The 13,523-nt window shown below is 45.5% G+C and overlaps 1 non-coding gene across 1 annotated transcript; it reads left to right on the top strand.

The window, feature by feature from the left end:
- Positions 1-11,177: 11,177 nt before the first annotated feature.
- On the top strand, positions 11,178-11,284 carry LOC136119477 (U6 spliceosomal RNA). The gene has a single exon (XR_010655479.1). It is a non-coding gene; the product is annotated as a U6 spliceosomal RNA (small nuclear RNA).
- Positions 11,285-13,523: the final 2,239 nt, after the last annotated feature.

Raw genomic sequence — 13,523 nt, 5'->3', positions numbered from 1 at the left:
TCGGTAATATTTTTGTACATATTAAGTAATAATTCCTTAGAAATGTTTCAGAATCTACCTCTATTGCAGTTTCAGTGAGAAGCTTGTGTATGCATTTACTTTACATGCATGTTTTTCTTGTCTGATTTTATGACTTGAAACTGGTGATTCTTGCCATCCACCAGAAGAAATCCACTTCAATGCCTGCTTTAACTCTCTCCCTTCTCACGAATGGGGGAATGTGGTTTAAACTCTAGGGTTTACTTTCCTTCTTAATCTCTCCCCAGGAGGCATTGTAAATACCTTTGCTCCTGCCCTGCCATATGGACTATACTTCTTTTTTTCTCCAGCAACCTTTTTTCCCCCTAATTATATCCATAGGAGTGACATGTGATATTCTGGGTGCTGAGAAAGTGTGTAGAAGCAAATAATGCAAACACCAAAATTTGGCAGAAGGAGAATGTGTCACTAGGATGTAATTACTTTAACTATCTTACCTGGGGGCAAGATAGAGATTTCCTAATAAAAGTTCATCCAATGGATGAATGAATGAATAAATTTGTAAAGATAGAGACAGGACGAATAAAGTGCAGGGTGAACTTTGGCTTGAAGAACTAGAATAATGACTGTTTTTATTTGGTTCAGAGCAGGAAGAACTACGAAGGCATGAGCCTATTGTTTGGGGTAGATGATGTCATGTTTACAGATGACAAAGAGAAAACGCAACTGTTTTTCAACTTTGCCATTGTATCAAGGTTAATGATCAACACAGTGAAAAACATGGAGACCAGGAAATGGAAGCCCAAGATAGGGGAAGGAATGGGGGAAAAAAAAAAAAACCTAACTGTTTTGAATAAGTTCATATCCTCCTTCAGGCAAATTGCGGGTAAATGGACTAGAATGCCTGTCAGTCATCTCTGAGGAATTATGGAAAACAGGAAAGTACTAAAAGACTGAAGGTAAGAAAACAGTGCCCTAATTGTCAAAAAAGGAAAGAAGGTGGAATCTAGAAAGTCTCTAGGTAATTGCTAAATGAATGTTCTGTGAATTCTTGGTAGAAATTCACCAAGAGACAGCAGTGGCTCGCTGTAAATCATGCCCAGTGATCATTTCCCCTTTCAAAAGAACTACTGGCCAGTCTAATTGGGGGTGTGTGACGGGTATGGTATATCTGGATTGTAAGGAGGCATTAAATGGACAAGATGAAGAAATGCTGATTGAGTTATGAGAGAATTAATCTGTGACTTTTTTGAAAGATGGAACCTAAGGCATTATTGATTGAAGAATGAGTGACAGACTGGAAGGTTTCTAAATACACTCTGTAGAGCTTTGATCTTGAACAGTCATGTTCAATGTTCGTATCAACGACTCGGGTACACACAGTATGTCTTATCAAATTTGAGGTTTATATAAAGATCAATGATAGTGAGTTTAACGGTAGAATTAGGACCCAAAATAATCTCAGCAAGGTGGAACAGCAGCCTGACGTCAACAAGGTGGAATGTCATGGATGGAAATGTAAAGTTTTGCACTGATTGATGAGTGGCTCTGTGAGAGCCAGCAGTACGTTCCGGATACCAGAAAACTGAATACAAGCCTTGGAATCTTGTTGGAAGTATTTGTATCCAAACCAGAAAGTAATCGATAATATATTTTTTAAAAATAGGAGTATGGTGTTTGGATGAAAAATATTCCATCCTTTGTTTGCAGGGCAAACAACATCTGGACACAGGGTTCAGTTTTGGGTGCTGAAAGTTAAAAGGGACTTCGATACACTGGAGGATATCCCAGAACAGACACCGGGATGTCCTGGGGCCCTGAAAACACCCTACGAGGGGATACTGAAGGTCCCGGGAATGCTTAGCTTCTAAAGGAGAAGACCTATGGGAAAATGAAGAGTCATTTTCATAAATCTAGGTAAGAAGGTCAGGACTACAGATGAGTGAGAACGTTGGTGTGGTCTTCCTGATGGTGAGAGTTGTCTGGCAGTGGAAAGAGGTAGTAAGCTCCCTGTCACTGGAGCTATCAGATCAACAAGGCTGAAGAACCCCTTACAGATGATATGGCAAAGTGATTTCCTGGACTGAATAGGGGTTGTGCTCTGTGGCCTCTAAGGGGCGCCAGGGCCAGGCTCTATAGACAGAGGGTCCTCTCCCACACAGGCTGAGCGGGCCTCAGCCATGGGGGAGGAAGTCAGCAGAGGAAGCTGGGAAGACAGACTTCTTGGGCTCCAGGCCTTCTCCTCACTGTAGGTGCTGTCCCGCCATGGGCGTGCTTCTTAGTTCCCACGGATTTCTGGGGTGCTGACAGTTTTGTTCACTGTGTATTTCTTGTCCCTTTAGCTGTCTTCTTTGGCTATCGGGAGTCCAGTGGAGGTGGGACCAGAGCAAAAGTGAATGGGAGCAGGAGGTCATGGGGATGGCCTGGGTCATCTTATGGGTGGAATGGATGGGCTGCGCAGGTGGTGTGCTGGCCTAAAGGACCAGTGGGGCAGCCATCGGCAGGGGGTGACTTCTGACCATGGGCTGGCAGAGCCTGATCTGTGTTGCCGTGTGAGGGTGATGTAATGGAAAGAATGAGACGTGAGGGAATTGCAAGGTCTCCTTGACAGCCAGACATAAAAATGAGATAATCCCCAGGAGTGGGGACAGTGATGAGTGTTCACGAGCTTTAAAGTCAGAGAGCCTCAGGGTGGAATCCTGGCACTGCCACGAGCCAACTGTGTGTCCCTGGGCAAGTCATTTGACTCCTTGAGCCTCTCTTTCCTCTCTAGTCTGAAGGGCAGAGTAATACCAACTCCCATGTTGTCCGGACAGTAGTGGATTCTCAGGTGCCCGATGGGAAGCATGTGCCTGGAACAAAGGGGGTCTTGAAAGGAAGTTCATCTACGCTCTTGTCCTTTCCCTGGCTTCTTTGTTCTCCTTTTCTTTTCTTTTTCATTTACTTTTCTTAACAACGATAGGCTGGGCAAAGCCAGACGCAGTGCCCCATTTCTAAGCAGGGTTGGGGCAAACACTCCTGTGAAAACCTGACAAAGAGGGTGGGTGCAAGGTTGACAGCTCCATGGCTGGCGGGTCAAGGCCACCAGTTGTCCTTCCAGGGCCATTACTTCAATAGAATATTCCCTTGTGCAAGAGATGAAATACCATCTCCAGCAACATGGTGGTTGTACCTAACAAGCCCCCTACCCCTCAAGGAAACCACCTGGAGCTCCAGGGGTGTTAGTTCAAGTGAGATGTGTCTGTCTTTCCTATTCACATGGCAAGTCGTGCTTAGACACGAGCCATCTTCCTTGTGGCGGCAACCATTTAAGCCAAATTTCTTGCTCTTCCCATGTCCCCTTTCTTTTCAAACTACCCCCATATCCCTCGCCCATCAGACATCTAGGCAACTACTCCACTCTCCTCCACTCATGAACATTCTCCATTTATATTGTTAGTAGTATCTTGGAAAAATGCACCCATCTTTTGAAGAAACAAAACCTGAAATCCAAATGTACGCACGGAGTATCCCTCCAAGCATGAGGGATCACGCCACAGCAGCACTGGTGTGTGCTGTATTGATGATGGAAAGCTTCCTTTTCATCCTATAGCAGCCTTAGGTCTTCCATTTTGGGGCAGTCATAGAGCAAGACTACTTGTACATGAAGTCATAAAATTGCCCCCCAAAATGAGCAGGACATGGCAAGCTATTAAGAAACAATTGAGAAAAGTAAAGAGAGAAGCTAACTGGATTCTGGGCAGTTTGGGGGTTTCTGGGGACCAGAGTGTAGCCACAGTCTAACCCTGGGGAGCACTAAAACATCAATAAGCCTGGCCCTGAGTGTCTGATGGTGAGCTTGGGGCCTGACTGAGGGTAGGCCCTGAAGTGCTGGTGGGTGGACGTAGGTACATTGTATATCACTGTTTGACCACCTTCTCTACAAGCCGCAGGTTTGACCATTGGCATGTCAGTTGTTAGACAGTATTTTGTTGTTGGTGTTGTTTTTTGGTCTTTTTTAACACAAACTTCTCCAACAGATTTTTTTTTCTTTTAAGTAATGGGTTTTGAAGAGAAAAACACGTGTGTCAGAAAAGTATAGAATAGAAAATAAATACAAATGTAAGCTGTTTTGTTAATTGCTTTATAACCACAGCAAATTAGCACAGAGAGTGCCCTGTACAAAGCAACAGAATAGGGACTTCCATGGTGATCCAGTGGTAAAGAATCCGCCTTCCAATGCAGGGGACACAGGTTCGATCGCTGGTCAGGGAACTAAGGTCCCACATGCCATGGGGCAACTAAGCTCACACGCCATAACTCCTGAGCCCGCACACCTCAACTAGAGAGCCCACGTGCCGCAAACTACAGAGCCCACACGCCCTGGAGCCTGTGCGCCACAACGAGAGAGAGAAAACCCACACGCCACAACTAGAGAGAAGCCTGTGCACCACAACGAAACATCCCACATGCCTCAACAAAGATCCCGTGTGCTGCAACTAAGACCCGATGCAGCCAAATAAATTTTAAAAAAAACAAAAAAAACCAAACCACAATAAAGGTTCGAGGATCGACCTGTTCTCTTAGGCAAAGCTGAAAATTTCAGTGTCTGGTATTTGGAATTTAGGCTGCAGTCCTTGTGTTTGGATGGATCACTGGGTGTGTGGCACAGTCCATGCTTTTAACCAGATTTGAACAGAAGAATGGCCACATGGCACAGGTAGAAGTAGATGAAGTGTTGATTTCACGTGTCACGTAACTACCTCCCCATGATGCAGTGCCAGGTGGGGTTGTACTTCTTGTCAAACTCTTTCTTGATATCACACTTTTTCCTCTAACCTTCCAACACAAGCTCAGTGACCCTCCTACCAACATGTCTCCTTAAATTGTTGAAAATGTACCTCTTTAGAGAAGGAAATCTTGCTCCCCCAGGTATGCCCTGTCTTCTCATGAGCTCAGCTTCCCGAGAGAACTCCAGTTTCCTTCCAACACAGTCCCTGGTTTTTGTTGAACTAGTTGGAGAGGGTTTCTGTTATTTTTGCCTGAAGGAAGGGGAGTCTGAACAAAGTGGAAGGTGCCCAGTTGCTTCCTGAGCCTGGGGCAGCGAGAAGATGCCTATGGGTAGGAGGGAGAATTGGCTTCGCTGAGGCAGCACGAGAAAGGCCTTTGAAATTGTTGAGGTGTGGACAGAGGTAGAACATCTTTATTAATTCCAAGTTTGGTCATCGTTCCTTTGTTCCATGATTAGAAAATGTAGGTTGACCCTTTAACCACAGGGCTTCATAACCATCGTTGGAAATGCTTTGCATTTTATTCTCATGTTTACCATGTCTCAGCTCAGCCGAGAGAAACCAGAGCCCATCGGTGACATTCATATTCACATGGTCAAAGAGACACATGAATAATGTTTGTCTCCAGGAGAGAACGTACAATGATGATGAGAGAGATGTGAGTAAATTATTCTGACAGTGACTTAGTCATTCTGCTGCCCCACATGAATCACTTGTAGAGGCCAAACAAGTATTAATACAGAGATGTGTCCCAAACAGAGGGACAAATGTGACATTCTGTAATAGCTCTCTTTGTCATTTATGGTCCAAAACAGACGAGCTTTGGAACATGTTATTTTATTGCTGAAATCAATCAAGGCTGGCCTCAGGCCAGTGCTTAGAATAGCTGTTGCAACTGTCTGGCAGATGGAGAGATTGCTGCCCCACGCCTCCTGGGCTTGCCCTTCTGTTGGCCCAAACTCAAAGCCGGCCCCCAACCCTCCACCTTCCGCTCCAGTCCACAGTGGTTGCATCCCCTCCCCACATTTACTGAGGGGCCCAGCGCAGACCCAGCACAACCACACCTTGGCATGATGTAGCTTGGCTCCCTCTCTTTCTCAAAAACTAAACCAGGGCTTCCCTGGTGGCGCAGTGGTTGAGAGTCCACCTGCCGATGCAGGGGACACGGGTTCGTGCCCCAGTCTGGGAAGATCCCACATGCTGCGGAGCGGCTAGGCCCGTGAGCTATGGCTGCTGGGCCTGCGCGTCCGGAGCCTGCGCTCCGCAACGGGAGAGGCCACAGCAGTGAGAGGCTGCGTACCGCAAAAAAAAAAAAAAAAAAAAACAAAACAAAAAACTAAACCAAACCAAACAAACCATGCTTTTTCCATACTCCACAGCACAGGCTGAGTCATAAAAGCCACCGGTCATTTCGAGAATTTTCTCTCCCCTGTGGGAAAGGATTTCACGCTTGGCTACATGCTGTTGTCTACCGCTGGCCTTACTGTGGGACACAGGGAGCCTCCCAGGACTCTGGTGTCGTGCTAAAAGCACTGACCACCAAGGAGGCTGAAATTTCAGGTTCTCGTTGTAGTTGTGCCACTAATGGGCTGTGTGAGCCGGGCGACACCCTGCGCTTCTCTGGGCCTGGTTCCTCCAACTGTATTGGGCTCAGCTTGGGCCGGGATTGGGGTCCTGCAGATATGCTTTGGGGACTCTGCAAACCCTTGAGTCAAGTTTCATTAAAAAATGAAAGTGCCTTTAAACAGTAATAAAAGACAACAAACAGATTTATTGTAATTTTAACCATAGGAGGTATGAGCGCATTAATTTATAGTTCCATGTGAACTTCTTCTGTGGCCTTGGAAAAATCTTGTTGGAACATCTCCGCTGTGCATATATATATATATATATATATATATATATATGGGTTTTTTTGGCTGTGCTGGGTCTTTGTTGCTGCGCACGGACTTTCTCTAGTTGCTGCTAGCAGGGGGGCTACTCTTCCTTGTGGTACACGGGCTTCTCATTGCGGTGGCTTCTCTTGTTGCAGAGCACGGGCTCTAGGCGCGTGGGGTTCAGTAGCTGTGGTGTGCAGGCTCAGTAGTTGTAGCTCGTGCACTCTAGAGCGCAGGCTCAGTAGTTGTGGTGCATGGGCTTAGTTGCTCTGCGGCATGTGGGATCTTCCCAGACCAGGGATTGGCAGGTGGATCCTTAACCACTGCTCCACCAGGGAAGTCCCCTCAGCTGTGCATATATTTAAATCTCTTGTCGATGTGTACTGACCTGGAATTGTGTAGTGACCAGCCAGTCCTCACTGGTCTTGTGTGAAAGTCAAGGCTATGCATGTGTCTTAGCACAGCCCCATGGACCATGCTGGATTCAAGGTTGGGCCAAGCTCAGATGCATCATTACAGAGTAATTCTCACTTGTGGGATAACTAGTGAATTGCAAACATGTGGCAATGGGAAAATATTATGTTATAGATAATTTAAGCAATGATTGTGCTTTCTGGGTGCTTTTTTGCTATATAGGTATTTATGTCTTCAAGCTTTAGGGACAGTTTTCTCAAAGGATCTCCCAAGATTGCCAGAAGAGCTGTTAAAAGCCTGGGACCATTAACAGTGTGCAGCAGGGTTTCCTTGATACTGAGCAACCCAAACAACAAGTTACTGAAGATGATAGAAAATGTAACTGTCATCTAATGTCCTAATTTCAACACAGTCTCCTGTTCATACATTTTTGGGTTATAATGAGCAAAGGTTATACATTTTCACTGAAATTTTTTATATTAATGAAATAGGATATATTTCTGTTTCACAAATATCAGTATCTAGGGTAAGATTTAGTTTGAAAGAAGAGAGATGTTTCCTACTGGAAATGTTTGCAGTCCCCTGGGGTGATGACCCTTCCTATTTCTACTGCCATTCCAGCTGCGCGGCCACCCTTGTATGAGGGGGACACCTATCTGGTGTGATCTGAGGCCGCCAGAAAGGTCCTTGCTATTGATGTGGTTTTCTTTACCAAGAGGTAAAGCCTTTCTTTTCTGTGATGAGGCTGAATAGTTATCATGCCATGCTTCTGGAAGGAATGTCCAGAGAAGTAGAAATTCACATGAGGTTGAAAAGATCGACATTAGGACCTTCCCGGAGAGTAGGTTTTGGCTGCTGTGGAATCTCCCAGCTATATAAATGGGGTAAAAAAGGGAGAATTTCAAGGACAGTGGAAACTGGACTTTTCTGATTTCCCCAGTGGTTTTGACCAGAGAATTTTTGTTCTAACTCTAGAGAAAATAATTTTCTGATGATTGGGGTGGGGAGCTCAGTATTATTCATAAAGTACCAACTATGAACTCACTGTGGTAGGAGACATTCTTACCTGTGTGGTCTCTTTAATCCTCACAACAACAACTTTGCAAGGTAGTTACTATGACTTCCAAATTACAGGTGAGGAAATTGAGATGTCGAGAGAGCAAATAATTTGCTCCAAGGGGTCTGCCTGGTAAAAGGCAAAATGGGACTGAAAAGCCTGGTGTTTCCTTCACGTTCCACGTCAGGGCAGAGGCTAGAGCCTGTAGCCTTTCTTCCCTTTGCTGTAAATAGGAGGGGAATGTGCCTCCACGACATTGGAGATTTGTGAACACGGCCAAGATGGTAGCCACCAGATGAAGCTGGAGGGCAGCTGGGGACGCACTGTAGGAATGAACATGTTGGTACTAGGGTTTCGCCTTTGCAGGGAATCACACAGCAATCTGAGTTGAGTCATTTCTCCTGGTTTCGGCTGGAAGAAGTATAGATTAAGCTCCCGGCAAAGGAGAACTGAGGGAGAAAGCAGGATGAGTGTGAGTCTCTGATCTTATCCTCGTGGGACTTTATATTTGTTACTGATTGATAAGTCATAACAAGTCTTTCTTGCGTCCAGCTGATTCTAGTTACTGATTTAACTAGGGCATGGTAATGTGGCTGCTATTCTGTGCACGAAGCTTTTAAAGATGTCACTTTCATCCACTGGCCCGGAGCTCCTAGTGGGCAAAGGCTGTCCTATTCACCACCCTCCCCACCCAAGCCCCTGGCACACCAGCTCTCAAGCTCAGTGACCCCCTGCAGAGATGGGGCCCAGAAAAATGCACTGGAAAACAAAATCTCCACTGCTAATTTTGTCATGTAATCAGGGTTGAGACTCACTCACCTAGTACCTAATAGGTGGTCAATTTATTTTTCTTGAGCAATTTAGTAAATGAAGATTGAAGGTCGTGGTGACCATGGAAATGCGCCACAGATCTCCTGCCAGCAGGGGGATATTTAACTGACGGCCCCAGCTGCAGCCTCTTTGAATCCACCATGGCGTTTGCACAAGGCCAAGCTTCCTGTGGGCTGCTTCCAGCCAAGGACAGAACATGGCGGTGATATTCATGGAATCCCGTGGCTGTGAGACGCATGGCTCCTCTAATGGGCAACTTTGGCTTGAGGACACCCTACCTGTCTGTTACAGAGTGAATTATGTCCCCCCAAATTCATGTGTTGAAGTCCTAACCCCAGTACCTCAGAATGTGACTTGTTAAGAGGTAATTAAATTAAAATGAGATCATGATGGTGGGCCCTAACCCAATATGACTGGTGTTCTTATCAGAAGAGGAGATTAGGCTACAGGACTATACAGAGGGAAGATGAAGTGCAGACACAGGGAGAGGACAGCCATCTACAAGCCAAGAAGAAAGCCCTCGGAATAAAACCAATCCTGCCAACACCTCGATCTCAGACTTGTAGCCTCCAGAACTGTGGGAAAATTTCCATTCTTTAAGCCACCCAGTCCACGGTGTTTTGTTCAGGCAGCCCTAGGAAAATGATTTCAGTCTATCTGAAACATTCTTAGAATGGTGCTGTAGGTTTGAGACCCTTCCTCCCCAGCCTTCCTGTGTCCCCCTCTCCCTTCCCAGCTGACAGACCTGCATTGGGTCCTGGAGGTTCTCTCCACCTCCCCCAGTTCCCCCTGCTCCTTTTCCCTCACAGGTGTTTCCCTTCCCTCTTGGCATCTGCTTCTCAGAGGACCCAAACTATCACAAGTGTGTAGAGAAAAAATTATTTGGGAATGTAATACATTCCTGAGATTATTTTATTTTATACTTTTTATTATTTATTTATTTGGTTGCACCGGGTCTTAGTTGCAGCTCACCAGCTCCTTAGTTGCAGCACATGGTTTCCTTAGTTGTGGCATGTGAATTCTTAGTCGCGGCATATGCATGTGGAATCTAGTTCCCTGACCAGGGATCGAACCTGGGCCCCCTGCATTGGGAACGTGGAGTATTATCCACTGCACCACCAGAGAAGTCCCCCTGAGATTATTTTAAACTAAGTTCTAATAGTAGGTGACAGTGCAAATTTATTTTGCACATCAGTCCTACTTGCCAGTATATACAGGTTTTATGCCCTGCCCATGTTTCCTGCCCTGGTCCTCTGGCGCCGCAGCTGTTATGGGGCTGCCTACCACTGCTTGGGAAGGGAGGGAAGGGAAATGACCCCCCATCTGGTAGAACTGTAGCATGCCAGAGCTGGAAAGGACCTCAGAGATGATCACTCAAGTCCTGGCCCTCACCTCACACCTGGAGAGACCGAGCACCCAAATGTTAAGTGTCCAGTTGACACACCAGGGTCACAGAGCTGACAAATGGCTCTTATTGATGTTTCCAGGAATGTGTTTCTTAGAAGTAAATAGAGATTGTTATTTAAAGTGACATGTTTGGCTTCCCTGTGGTTACTTGTCACTTCTACTGGTTACCTGTGGTCCTGTTAATGAAATACTGGCTTTCTAGTCACACATGCGATTAGAAGGAAGGATGCCTTTCTCCCTTTCATCAACACTAGCTGTTTCTAGGCACAGGCTTCTGATAGCATTGAAGACTGTGTTGATTTTTTATGAGCTGTCATGGAGGATAAAGCCTGGCTCAGTAACTGAAGCCATAACATGCCCACACAGAATAGCAAGGCCTGCCTTGGTCTGGCAGCAAAGTGGATAGGGTCTGCCTCTTCCTCCATTTGTCCCCAGCAGATTCCACGTCGTATTGCCAGCAAGCTGGCTGAGCCTGCCCTCGTCAGCTTGGGGTGGAGGAGCCTGAGTGAAGGGCTAGAGATATTAGGCAGAGGCTTAGCTTGAATCCAAGGCCTCCCAGCATTCTTTCTTCAAAATCTAGTGAATGGCTTGTGCTGTTAATATGGAGTTTGATCTTAATTGTTAGGGAAATGGGGCATCCTCTGCTTTCCCACACCTCTCTGAATCAGGAGGCCAATTTAGAGTTGTCATAGGAAAAGAGCATCTCACAATTCCTGGGTTCCAAGAAACCTCAGGGACCAGACAGTTTCTTCTTGAACATCAACGATTTTGCAGACAGTCGTGAGGCAGAACCTAACTCCCAAAGGAGGTAGCCCAGCCACTGTAATAAAAACAGGCAGCCAGGTGCTCACTTTGGCAGCACATATACTCAGATTGAAACAATACAGAGAAGGTTAGCCTGGCCCCTGTGCAAGGATGACACACAAATTTGTGAACAGTTCCATACTTTTTTAGAAAAAGGCAACCAGCTTTCAGGCTGCAGTTTGCTAGTTCAGTTTTTAAAAACAGTGCATTAGGGTTTCCTTGGTGGCACAGTGGTTGAGAGTCTGCATTCCAATGTAAGGGACACGGGTTCGTGCCCCCGTCTGGGAAGACCCCTCATGCCGCGGAGCGGCTGGGCCCATGAGCCATGACCGCTGAGCCTGCGCGTCCAGAGCCTGTGCTCTGCAACGGGAGAGGCCACAACAGTGAGAGGCCCGCCTACCACAAAAAAAAAAAAAAAAAAAATAGTGCATTAAAATATTATTTAACTTGCTGAATTTTTGGTGCCCTCTTAAATTTCACTCCCACGGAAAGTCCCAGCTCTGGGATACTTATTGCTTTCTGTCCAGCATTTAGTCCCTTCCTCCCTGGTACCAGGACACCTAGTTTCTTTGGAAAATTACCCCTCTGTCTCTATTCTTATTTGTGTGGTTTGGGTGGGATTGACTTCACCCCCAACCCAGGAATGGGCTGTGATTGGCTTAAACCAGTCAACGTATCCCTTCCCCATATGATGGTTGGTTCAAGGGGAGGGAGGGCAATTACACTTGTCCAAGAAGAGTGACCTTGGGAATTAAGCTGGGAATGCAGGGCCACAGACACTTTCTCCTCCTTGGGTTTGTGGTGTGAGGATGTCTGGCCAGAAATTGCTGAGACACCTGGAAGTGAGCTTGTAGCTCTGAGCCACCCTCTGGGCCCTGCCGAAGGAAGAATCCAGGAATAGATGCAGGTCCTGTGGGATCTGTAGCTTACACGATTTTGGTGCTCTCTTTAGGAAAATGAACAATAATTACAAATACATAAGTACTAATGTGAACATTTAATTAGAATGAGAAAAGAAGTCATCACAAATTACAAACTGGAAAGACCTGACAAATACCACAAACATCACAAAATCCGGGTAAACAGCACATTTTATTTAATCAACATCTGACACAACTTGATAGTACTTTCCCCGTGTTTTAGCCTACATACTATTTGATCACCTCTTTATGTTACAATAATGTAATAGTGTAATTTTTTTATAGTGAGGAAAGAAAGTCTTTCCTTTAGTATGGATGATTTAAATATTTTATTACTGATGGCTTAGAAAAGTTTGTTTCAGCGTCATGGTTCATTAATGATAGTGTCCTATAACATTTTTAGGATTGCTGTCAGATATGAAAGTTTAAGTTTCATTAGCTTCATGGTAGATCTACTCTTATCTCATTCTTTTCCCCGATGCAAACTACGTATTAGATGATACTTCCCTGCCTCTTAAGATCTCTATAAGACTTAGCTCAATTTCCTATTCCAGGCTTTGTTAAAAAATATAATGCCCTCCCCAAGATTTCTACAATTCCTGGGTAGGTTCTTCTATACTCATGGCAGTTATTTTAGGGTAGCCCAACATCTATTCACCCTATGTCTAGTGACAGTATTTTTGGTCTTTCCTCTCTTCTCCCTTTATTAGTCTGTATAGTGGAATGGGACCTACCTCCAAAATTCAGGGTTGGAGCACCTGTCCCATATCCAAGACCTCCTGGCCACCACCTTTGGCTCTGGGATGGGCATGAGACTCAGAATTCATGATATTCAATTAGTCTTTTGTTGAAACTTTTGGGAAAGAGATGTAGGTGTGAGGTCTGATAAAGTATTAAAAGTGTCCAAGGGATTGCAGCACTGTGTGAATAAAAAACTGAATTTGATTCTCTTAAAAAGGGGAAGACATCCAGCTTCTTGACCTTTAAGGGTAAAGAATGAGCCCAGCCAAGGGCAAGACAAGCCAGTCTCTTTATAGCAAAAAAGGTTCATAAACCTTAACCCAGTGACCCATCTATTTCGAGTCACATTTAATACGTAGAATGTTTGAGTTGGGAGGGCCCTTCTTATAAGGCAAGGCTCGGAAACACTAGGATTTCATTACTAAAAAATAAAGTTCATATTCAGTAGGAGTCTGGCTTGTAATTTTTCACTTTTTTTTTTTTTTTTTTTTTTTTGCGGTACGCGGGCCTCTCCCGTTGCGGAGCACAGGCTCCGGACGCGCAGGCTCAGCGGCCATGGCTCACGGGCCCAGCCGCTCCGCGGCACGTGGGATCTTCCTGGACTGGGGCACGAACCCGTGTCCCCTGTATCGGCAGGCGGACTCTTAACCACTGCGCCACCAGGGAAGCCCTGGCTTGTAATTTTTATTAATCTTGCTTCTCAAACCTCCCATGACATCCAGAA

This window comes from Phocoena phocoena, chromosome 2 (genome assembly GCF_963924675.1).
Source record: "Phocoena phocoena chromosome 2, mPhoPho1.1, whole genome shotgun sequence".
Lineage (NCBI taxonomy): Eukaryota > Metazoa > Chordata > Mammalia > Artiodactyla > Phocoenidae > Phocoena > Phocoena phocoena.
Note: the sequence above shows the minus strand (reverse complement) of the source record. Positions and strands in the feature narration are given on the sequence as shown.